The following is a 10,673-nucleotide window of genomic DNA, read 5'->3' on the forward strand; positions in this document are numbered from 1 at the left end:
GTAACTGTCCGTGCAGTCCCACAGACACAGCTGACAGCATCAGTAGCGTTGATCTGTTGCCACTTTTTTTCGCTTTCTTTTATTAGTGATCCCGCTGCTGTGGCCACCAAATAAAATCTTTCTTCAGTCCTCCACCTCCCGTTAAAGGGTCTCTAGCTCAGCCTCGGAGAAATTCCATTTTTTGGTTCGTTTCTCACCCGTCGCCTTGACTCACACAACATTCGCATGCCGGCTTATTTATATGCAGATCGCATTCATGAGGTGATTTGCATGACCATTTATGGTTGAACTAGGGCGTGTAAAGGGCAGAATATGAGGCGGATCTGAGTGCGCACAACTCCAGGAGGTCTGTGATTTATAAAGAGAACATTGCGTGCAAGTGTGCGTGCACACGGTTTTATAAATCAGATTATTTTTTGGCGCACGCCATTTTCAGCTTTTGGGCGCACGTCAACTTTTAGTATGAATCCTAAGCACTCTTTTATAAATGAGGCCCCTGATCTCCACTAGGCAGCAACATGGGCTGATTGTGGCCAATCTAGACAAATCTTGTATTTCTAGCAGACATGCCATGGCACTCACTATGTAAGACGTGTTGTTTTAAGCCAAGCCAATTTCTAAAAAATTGCAACCCCTACCGGTCAGTTAAGAGGACTGAGGAGTCTGCTGTCAATAATGGCTTTTCAACAACTGTGAATAGCCACAACCACAAGAGGTCCTTGAGCATACAGTCATAAATGCGCACACAACATATCCAGGTGATTGGTCCAGCTGTATGCAACATAAGCAGTCAACAGACAGATACACACAATCACACATGAACGCACACAAACCAACACAACCAAACAAATTATACCCTCCACGCTTATGTCTGGCAGAGATAACAACAACAAACTGCATATTATTATCCTATTTTCATGTTGAAACAAGGTATATTTATGATTATATTAGTACAAAGATATTCTAATTAAAACTATGTAGACCACAAAAAAGCCATAAGGATTAATTTAGAGAAAATAATCACAAATTAAATGAAAATTACTATATTGGTAAGAAAACTCTTTATATATGCTCCTTAAAGTCTACAACCCTTAAAACCAGTAAGCCGTTGCCAGTTAGACTGTCATAGGGATTGCTGCAGACACATTTGTTTGTTTTAACACACAGTATGAAATATATTTTACATTAAAATATGGAGTTTTGACAACTGTGACATCACATGTTTCTCTCATGATTGCTAAATGCTGAAATAAAAAATATTTAGAGTTGTTTGTTCACTTCTGTACTAAGGTGAGCAGGGTCCAAAATAGACTGCGAGGGAGGCAGAAGGAAGTGAGATGAATGCAAACACATCCACAGCTAGTGAGGCAGCTGGCAGATATTGACCTATTCAGGGTTACATGGAGGTCAAGAAAAAAAGACATTCTTTCTTCCCATAGAATGTCTGTGTGTTTTATGTAAACCACCCACACACATATACATTTATGCACATACACACACACACACACACACACACACACACACACACACACACACTTATCCCAGTAGCACTGGCAATAATTGCTCCTGACTTACTGCAAACAGCTTCCAGTTGTCAATACATAACCCAAAGCTGATCATCATCCCTCTTCTGTTTTCTAAGTAATCAGCAAGTAAGGTAAGCCAAACAGAAAATACAAAGATGCATTAATTCAGCTGCCATCATGAGTGTAAGGCCCAATAATTTTCTTGATGTGGAAAACACGGACAGAATTGTGAAATTGTACAACAAAAATAGAATCAACTGCAAAACATGGAATACAGAAAAATTTGCCAAAATGTGGATGCAGTCTATAAACATCAGGGTTTTCCATACCATTACAAGTGTCATTTCACAGGACCTGAGCATAATGAGCAGGAAAAAAATTATGCCACTATGGTTTGGTGTCACTTATAGGCACACTGCTTTTGTTCTCCACTCTCTGTTTAAGTGTCTGACAAAGGGCAGGGCTCAGCTCCTCCACACACACTGGCAGAGCCGATGACACCGAGGGGGAACACTGGGTCAGTTGTCGCCAAGACTTGGCTCTGCTCAGCTTGTGTCTCCAATTTTAGCGTGGCTGGTTTGACCATGGAGATGCAAGTGATGGCTAGCTCGAATGCATCTGGAATGAATAAAATTTCACAGGGCCCTAATTCTGAACATGCCCCCTACTTAAGTCCCACTTGGTCCTGTGTGCAGTGCTTGACCATCTCACTTTATCTTCCCGAAATGTTACAAAGAAGAGGCTTTGCAGTGCAGACAAATGCAGGTTAGAGGCAGGAAAATGACCATGGTTACTGTATTTCTCTCTTGGGCGGTTGCATTCTTCACTGCACAACTAATTGGTCTGCATTTACTGTATGGGACTCTCCACTTCAAGGAACCCCTTCAGCAACATGTGACACAATTCTAATGGTTCTCTCATTATCAAGAAGCTGAGGGGGACACTTCCCTACTGAAAATATCTCTTAGGTCAGCAGTTGCTTATGGAGGGAGTCAGTAAAGATAATTGGGGAGTTTCCTACCTGCATTAATTGACATATTTTTAAGTGCCACTTCACTATTTTTCATGAAGAAGTGTCATGTGCACAGTTAGAAGCTGGTCTAGTCAACATTTCAACTGCAATGGAGTTTTCAAAGTGATGAATAACATACATATTGAAGCTATTGTATTTAGCTGGTGCCCATTCCTCTCAATCTTTTTCTCGACGTTTAGTGATGTTTGAAAACCTAGACCAGGCTAGCAGCTAGCTAGCAGAAGTCAGCAGGAGGTTAGCTTACAAACTGGTGAGCTGATTTCTTTCACTTTAGCACAAATATGAAGCTGACAAAGAGGCGACTTAAATCGTCTTTGCCACATCACAACATCACAACTAATGTTAGCTAAATTCAGTTACTCAGCTGAATGACTGTAGAGGTAGCCTTGCATCTACTGGTATAAGTGTTTAAAGTGCAAACCTAACTAGGTTAAATCGTACAATAAATAAGACTCGAAATCTATGATAAGCTACCTAGTGTTAGGTTTTCTGTTTGCTAACGTTAGACTTCAATTTAGGGACTTCTGACGGCCCAAATTTAAGGGAATACACATTATTAACCTAACATGTAGCCTGCTGTAAAATTCAAATGACTTAACTCTATACAACAGTAACCATGACTCAACTATTCTCCTTTTCTTCACCTTTCCTCAACATTAAAACCTGTCTGCTCACCTTCCTGATTTCTGGAAGCCTCAAGCTTTCAATTCCTATTAACAACTGAGTTAGCATTAGCATTGCTGAACATCCATATTTATTGGCGTTAAACCTTAATAGTGTCGACACAAAATACCTTTAATCTTTTACCTCAAAATAAAACCCCACACCTTTGTCTGTTCAGTAAAAAAAGGGGAGTTATTACAGTCCTTTTTTAATTCAAACTGTACATCGTCTTACCTCAAAGAGGGGAGATGCCAAGGTCAACCCGGTGTAGTTTTTCCCTCATCATCCCCCAAACGCTCGCGCAGCTAACGTTAACGTTAGCTAGTAGTTAGCTAGGTTCAGTAGCTTCTGGCTGTGTTGACACCACCATGACCGACACAAACTTCGAAGGACAATTCCGTTTTCCCGGTGAATACTTTTACATATAATACATCGAAACTACTGTTTAGAAACTTGAAGACGGGTGAGTGCACATTAAGAGTCTTAAAATGGACTTCAGTCAGTTTTTCCAGAACTCTCCAACAGAGCGCGTGCATACATCCCACAAACTATAAGCACTGATTGGCTGGCCTAAGCATGTGAAAGGGCCGTGTGCAAACCCACTGAAAAGAGGGATTCACCAATTTTTGTGCATTGCAGCACACTTTTTAATATCATTTTTATATACAGTATAAAGCTTTGCTGCTTCCAAGTTTACAAATCATGACAAAGAAAATTAGCTATAAAAAATCCAATCCAAAGAAACAAAAAGGAAAAATAAATAAATAAAAAATAAACTATATGGGGATATGACAAACAGGTTGTTCACTGCACACATTTATGTACATTAAATCATAGCTCGCCCATTTTCTCATCTATAATAAAAGATGCAAATAAGATGCATAAAATCACAGGGTTCTGAAGAAAAAAGTATATATTTTGCATAACTTTCACCTGTTGTCACAGTGATTTAATTAAATCAATTTGATGTATCTCATTTATACTCCACTATGGCCTAGTACAGAGCCTTATCTAATTCCCTTTTTCTGGCTGTCTCCAAATCTCATCTGGTGTAACCTAGATCTTAAAATAGACTTGGCTATTTTCAGTCACTACAGTATGTAATTATAACCCCTCATTATCTGTGTATAGAAGTGTACCATTTTAACCTGTCAGTGTGTCTGACTGAGAACTTACTGTATTTTCACCCTTTTTTCTACACTGCATTGTCTCTGGGTAAAATTTAAACTGATTGGTGTATTTAAACCTGTTATTTTTATGCATGATTAATTTAAAAAAAAAATCACACCAGTGGAAAATTAGAAATATCTGTGAGGGTACAGTGAACTCGTCCTTTAGATTCCGGTTGACGTCATAACATAAATTTGTGCATTTACATACCCATACAAACAGGGCATCTCCTGTTTATTTTAATTCATCATCATCCTTGTTTCAAAGACAGCGTCCATTCTGCTCATGTTGCTCTGCACATACACATATATGTACATCTATGCTTGAAAGAATTTTCATTTATAATGCATTCGTCAGCCTCAAATCCTAATCATCACAACTACATGCCTATCCCAAACACTTACCCTAATTCTAATCATAACCCTTATCTTGACTAACCTTTGAAGAAGTGAAGACCTGACAAAATTTAATTACTGTCCCATTTACACGCTTCAAAAGAGGACTCAAATGCAGTGCACCAAGCAGGCAGGTCTGAGGAACAAAAGGCGAGCTTTAGTAAGATAAAGCTGATACCAAAAGACAGAAATAAGCAGACAACAACAATGAGGGAGCACGCTGAGATAAAATGAAATACACATGAAAAAACACACAAACTAAATGGAGAACAAATCTGTAATCAGAGAGCACAAAGGGAATCCAACAAGGAGTACAGACGACCAACAGAGACAGATGCAGATGGACTGCAAAAGACAAAGGGAGCATAAAGACTGAAAGCACAGGGAGAACAGGTGAAACAAATCAGGGCGGGGCAGGCAATCACCAAGGCGGGAAAACACACTAAGTCAGGAAGAATAATCGAACATGACACGTGAGGAGTGAACCTTCAAAATAAGACAGGAAACAGGCTTAACATAAATGAATAGGCTCATTTGAGATGAGGCAGGCCTGTACAAATTCGATCGCCAGCGATCACCACACAGTGCTTGCTAGCTAGTTTTGTGTCCGACCTCACCTGATTGAAGAGCTGATTGGTTTAGATGTCGACTTAACAATAAGACGTTTCAAATAAACGTTTAATTTTTGTTGAATTTCAGTTATTTAGATTTTATTTGTCTGATTTGAATGTTCATTCTGCTAACAGAAAACATGCTGTGTGACTGATGGTGATGTTTAGTCATCAGAGACTTAATACATTCGTCATAAACTAGTCTATTGTATATTAACATTGGGCTGTTTTAATCATTATAAAGTATTTAGTATTACAAAGACTTGTGGTCAGTAGGATGTGAGGATTCTTAAAATAACATCTGCACAGATGTGAAGCTCTGACTATATGTGACTGATCTTTAATGAAAGCTGTTGTATTTTTTTCCTCTGAAAACATTAACCTTATAGTCAAACACAATTTATTTAGCCTATGTAGTAGTACTAGTGAAGGGAGAGGTCTGCTCTGCAGCAGCAAACTGATTTGATGCAGATGTACATGGGAATTAATGCAAAATGGAGGTTGAACCATGAATTTAAATTACAGATCGCCTGTAAGGTATTTTAATAGGTTACTCTGTCATAATTAAAACAATTGGGGACTGAGAACAAACTGATATATAAGTGTGATAACATTTTAATCATTGACATCAGATCTGACAAGATGTGAGTGTTTCTCTGACTTCCTGTACAGACTGAAGGCTGCTGGAAACTGTCAGAAAACTGTCCGACTTGACCACAGGTTTTTGTCACCGCCTCCTGCTGCAGCCGCCTCCTCTCGTCCACTTTCCAGGTGAGGCGCAGTTCATCTCAAACGAGCTATTAACATGACACAAGGAGGAGGACAAACAGAAAATCCCCCCAAAAACAAAATCCTCTAGATAACAGACTAGAACATGAATCCAGGATCATGACAATTACTTTTCAAAAATATCCTTATTCCAGGCCTTAGTCAGTTAGGTCCCTTTTCTCTCACTATGCATGTGCTGCATAATACTTGAGCAAGGTGTCGTATATTATGAGTAGGTTGAATAATTAATTTCCCAACAGTATTAGTAGTCTGCATTCTTCTTCTGTCTAATGTATTTATCCCTCCCCCATCAGATTTCCTTGATGTGACATCACTGAATTTGTGCATCAAGACCCATAAACCTACAAAAGACTCATTGACCTCCCTGTTTTGCCGCAGACAACAAAGCTGGTGGCTTCCTGATAGAATCAAGCCAATAAGGTTTCTGGTTTTATTCCTCTTCCATGAAAGATCCCTGAATGAGAGAAGAGAAGACAAGACCGCCAATTTACATGTAACATCTCAATTATACCTCGTTAGGTGCGAGTATTTAAATCCAGAGCAGCGGTGGAGATTCTTTTTTTTCCAGCTGCCATAATTTTCACACTGCTAGTCTTTGAAAACGACTTCAATTATTCATAGCTTCTCCATAATGTCAGAGGGGGTGAAAGGCCTTCATTCACAGTTCAGAAAGTGTGACACAATCAACCATAACCCCGGTTCACCTTTTATTCTCTAATTTACCCTGAACAACTAATCAGGGGCTCAATTTTCTTCCAGTTCACTCCCCTGTGAATTTTGATTACACCCCGTGCCCTGCGGGGAGCTAAACCTTAGCATTGACATAAATCATAAAACACAAAATTGAACATTAATAAATATGGGTACGAATAAAGAGTAAATGTGTGAATTTAAAATAAATGAGTGAAGTGATGTATGTCCTCATTGTCTTTGTCACTCTTTGAAATGGGAAGAGGTTGATGTGACAGCCCGAAGTACCTGCTCCGCTCTGTGTGTGTGTGTGTGTGTGTGTGTGTGTGTGTGTGTGTGTGTGTGTGTGTGTGTGTGTGTGTGTGTGTGTGCGCCTTGACAGAATGAGAACAGCTGGAGTGTGGTCATGGGACTTATCTTTCTCTTTCACTCCCACCATCTTCTTCTTACGGCATTACATTGCACAAAGGGAGAGGCAATCATCTGCTGCCCTTCACAGTACTCTCCCTCTCTCCTTCTCCTTCTCCTTCTCCTTCTCCATTGCTAACTGATCTTTATTATCTCGCGTCTGTCCCCTTTCTCTTGACACCCATGTTCTCGCCTTTCTCTCACTACCTCTCAATTTCATCACTCTCCCTGTCCTTCTCCTCTTCTAATTTTCACTTGTGTGACCCCCCTTGGTTGCAGGCTGCCAGGAAATACAGCTGGATCCACCTTGTTGCCTGAAAATGAGTCCCACGGGGGTAACTCCGATGTACACTTTTTGTCTGGTAATACTGCCTATTTTTAATGGAAACAGATTTCGTTAATCAAAAATATCGTCACTTAATAAGTTTTCTGTTAGCAGTAACAGGGAGTATATAGCCACATCGTCTGCCTGTGTCTGTGTACATGAGCGCCAAAGTTCATAATGAGTCTGTAGACTGTCAACTCTCATGGAGACTGAAAGCTTGTTAATTATTCATTGGTTAGCATCCTTCTCTCTGCTCACCAAAAAAAAAAATGCAGGTGATCAGTGTGCAACAACTCCAACATGACATATTTGGACACAGATTATGCTCCATCATTGTGTGAAAAGGATAGCAAATTTTCAGATTCAGGCAACAATTTCAAAATTAAGCTTTTCATCATGTTGAATCAAACAAAGCTCGACTAAAAAAGATAGCTATACTCAAAGTAAAAAAAAAAAAGAACAGCACACATTTCTTTTCCACTGAGTGATTTCAACAGCATAGTACTATTTGTTTCCACTTTCGCCAAGGCTCAGGCCAATGTGTGCTGTGTGTGTGTGTCTGTGCGTGTCTGTGTGTGTGGCTACCACAATTTCTTACAGCAATGGCATAGCAATGACCCTAAACCAAATGTCATTGCGTGTGTTCTCCAGAGCATCCCCATGGGTATGATAATGCTATTTTTAAAAAACATTCACACATACATATACTCTGCATGCATATACTGTGCTGTAAGTGTCTAAAACTATGTCACCTATGTATTCAGTGAAGTAGCTTTGGGCCATTTTCTGTAAATGTCTGTTTTTCTGCCCTGGCAGTGATGGTTGTTAGTAGTGCTGGGTTGAAATAATGGATTTATCCAATTCAAATTGATCTTCATTTGAATGACCCAATATCGATTCATAAAATCCGAAATCTTTTATTATACGCTTTTTCCCACAGATGTGTGAACCATTAACCCCGTTAATCTTGCCAGTAGTAAACGGGCCATGATGCTAAATGACCGTTATGACTACTGGCCGTAGTATTGAGAAGCTCTGATGTTACTGGCTATATCTGTAACCCTTAGCTTAATGGTTTTACATTTATTATCATGCCGCAGCAGCCGCTCCTCCTGCTGTCTGTATGTCAGGCCAGCTGCGCCACTTTTACATCACAAACACAAACATACCCAGTAGAAGTACCACGACGGAGACAGAGAAGCGAAGATAACTTGAGCTGACAACAAATGCGCTTGTTACTGTAAGTACATTAAAACTTCCACGATACTCCTCAGTACTTTTTTAATTCAGCTGTTGAGCAAGCACAGAGCACTTTCCAGCTAATAGCAAATTGTTATTAACAAGCTGAAACAACAACAACTGTTTATGTCTAACAGTTAAGCTTACTTTGCCTCATACCTTATAACTTACCGGTGGTCATGTGACCTGCAGGCAGTGACTCTCCTCAGCAGCAGAGGGAGGAGCAGAGAGGACAGCAGGACTGATACTGACTGATGTTTGTGTTCTTTATTGTTTCTAAACCTCACTCAGTATTGTGATGTCAGGAAGATGATTTATTTCATTGACATTATAGATTTGTTTCCAATGTTTTAAAATTACTGTTGCTGCTCTAGAAACAACATTAAGGTATAAAAGATTCAGTTTCATTCCTGTTCTGAATTTATTCTTTTTTTTGATTCCTTGTAAAATTTACAGTATTAGTTCTCAGAGAATCTCTTTCACATACTAGAAAAAAAATGATATTGTAACTGAAATATCCCCAGTTGAATCGAAACTGAATCAATTAAATCGGAAATTGAATTGAATCGGGACCTTGTGAATCGAAATTGAATCAATTCAGGAATTCTGCCATGTTACCTAGCCCTAGTTATTTGAGGGCTGGATCCTTCCTCTGAAAGCACAAGGGGCATAGTGGACGCAGGGTATGTTGGGTTCATGCCCTCCGCAGCTGCCATATCTGTCCCCTATGTCCCCTGCACAGTTCCACACTGTAAATCGAGTTTGACAGCCTTTCAGTTCATTTGAACAAGTTAGACCTTGTTTTTCCAAGTTCTGAACGTACCAGAGTGGATGGGCAAAGTGAGCTGCTTCTTTAAATGACATCTTAGCAGAGAGGCATCCTTCCTCTGTAAGCGCTGAGTGGGGAGAATGTACTGTATGTTCAAACAAAAATGTACAGCAAACAAGCCATCAAGAGGCAGAAAACCTTGCACTTGCTCTTTATGTCAAACCATGTCAGCTGAGTTATGTAGTTTTTGATAACAGTAAGCTGACGTTAAAGCTCCCTCCAGTCAGTTTTACTTCCTGTTTAACTGTTAACATTCTTTCTCAAACAGAGCTTAATAGTCAGACGCAATGTTAATTGGGTAAACAGCAATATGTCACTTACTTTGAATAATGTACTGTTTATCAGAGCACAAATGAGACAAGAATTAGCACAACATGGCGACTTTCTCTCCCTTTCACTCACTCTCCTCTTTACTGTCTCCTCCTGCTGCAGCTGGTGGTTGTGTAGTGATGATGCACCATTTGGTGCACTGGGGAGCTGCACAGCCACAGGTCAACCACAGTCTACCAAATGAGGGACATATGTGTTGCCGAGGTCCACTGGTCGAAATGCAGCTATGGGACGTGTAGGAGGGACACCGTCTAGCAGCATCAGCTGCTCTCGCCTAAGCTCAGCACCGACATCGCCCACTGCAGCACAGTGATTCTTTTTATTTTTCTATCAGGACTTTTTGACTTTTCACTTCCCAGTGTCAAGACCTGTTAGAGGCCAATGCTGGTGGGCGGTGCAAACTTTCAATGTGTCCCGAAACTGCATTTGAGACAGTGGACCTCAGTTAATATATCTTTCTATCCTACAGTAAAGAAGAGAGCAAGTGAGAAAGACTATAGACATATGCGTTGTGCTATTTTTGCACAGAGGCTACAAAAGCCATTATGAAAATAAACAACACACTAATCTAATGTGGAGGGCACAACAACACAGAAAGATATAACTGAAGCTATGATAAATATGGTATAAATGGATAAATACAAGATAAGCTTACGAGCTATGTT

The 10,673-nt window shown here is 39.9% G+C and overlaps 1 protein-coding gene across 1 annotated transcript in view; it reads right to left on the reverse strand.

Annotated features, from left to right (window-relative positions):
- Window positions 1-3,500, reverse strand: part of adcy2a (adenylate cyclase 2a) — an 88,032-nt gene extending 84,532 nt beyond the window's left edge. The window contains exon 1 of the mRNA XM_050046484.1: window positions 3,457-3,500. The gene's annotated coding sequence lies outside the window, so the exon portion shown is untranslated. The remainder of the gene's footprint in view (window positions 1-3,456) is intronic.
- Between the last annotated feature and the right edge of the window lie 7,173 nt (window positions 3,501-10,673).

The sequence above is a fragment of the Epinephelus moara genome, chromosome 6 (assembly GCF_006386435.1).
Source record: "Epinephelus moara isolate mb chromosome 6, YSFRI_EMoa_1.0, whole genome shotgun sequence".
NCBI classification, from domain to species: domain Eukaryota; kingdom Metazoa; phylum Chordata; class Actinopteri; order Perciformes; family Serranidae; genus Epinephelus; species Epinephelus moara.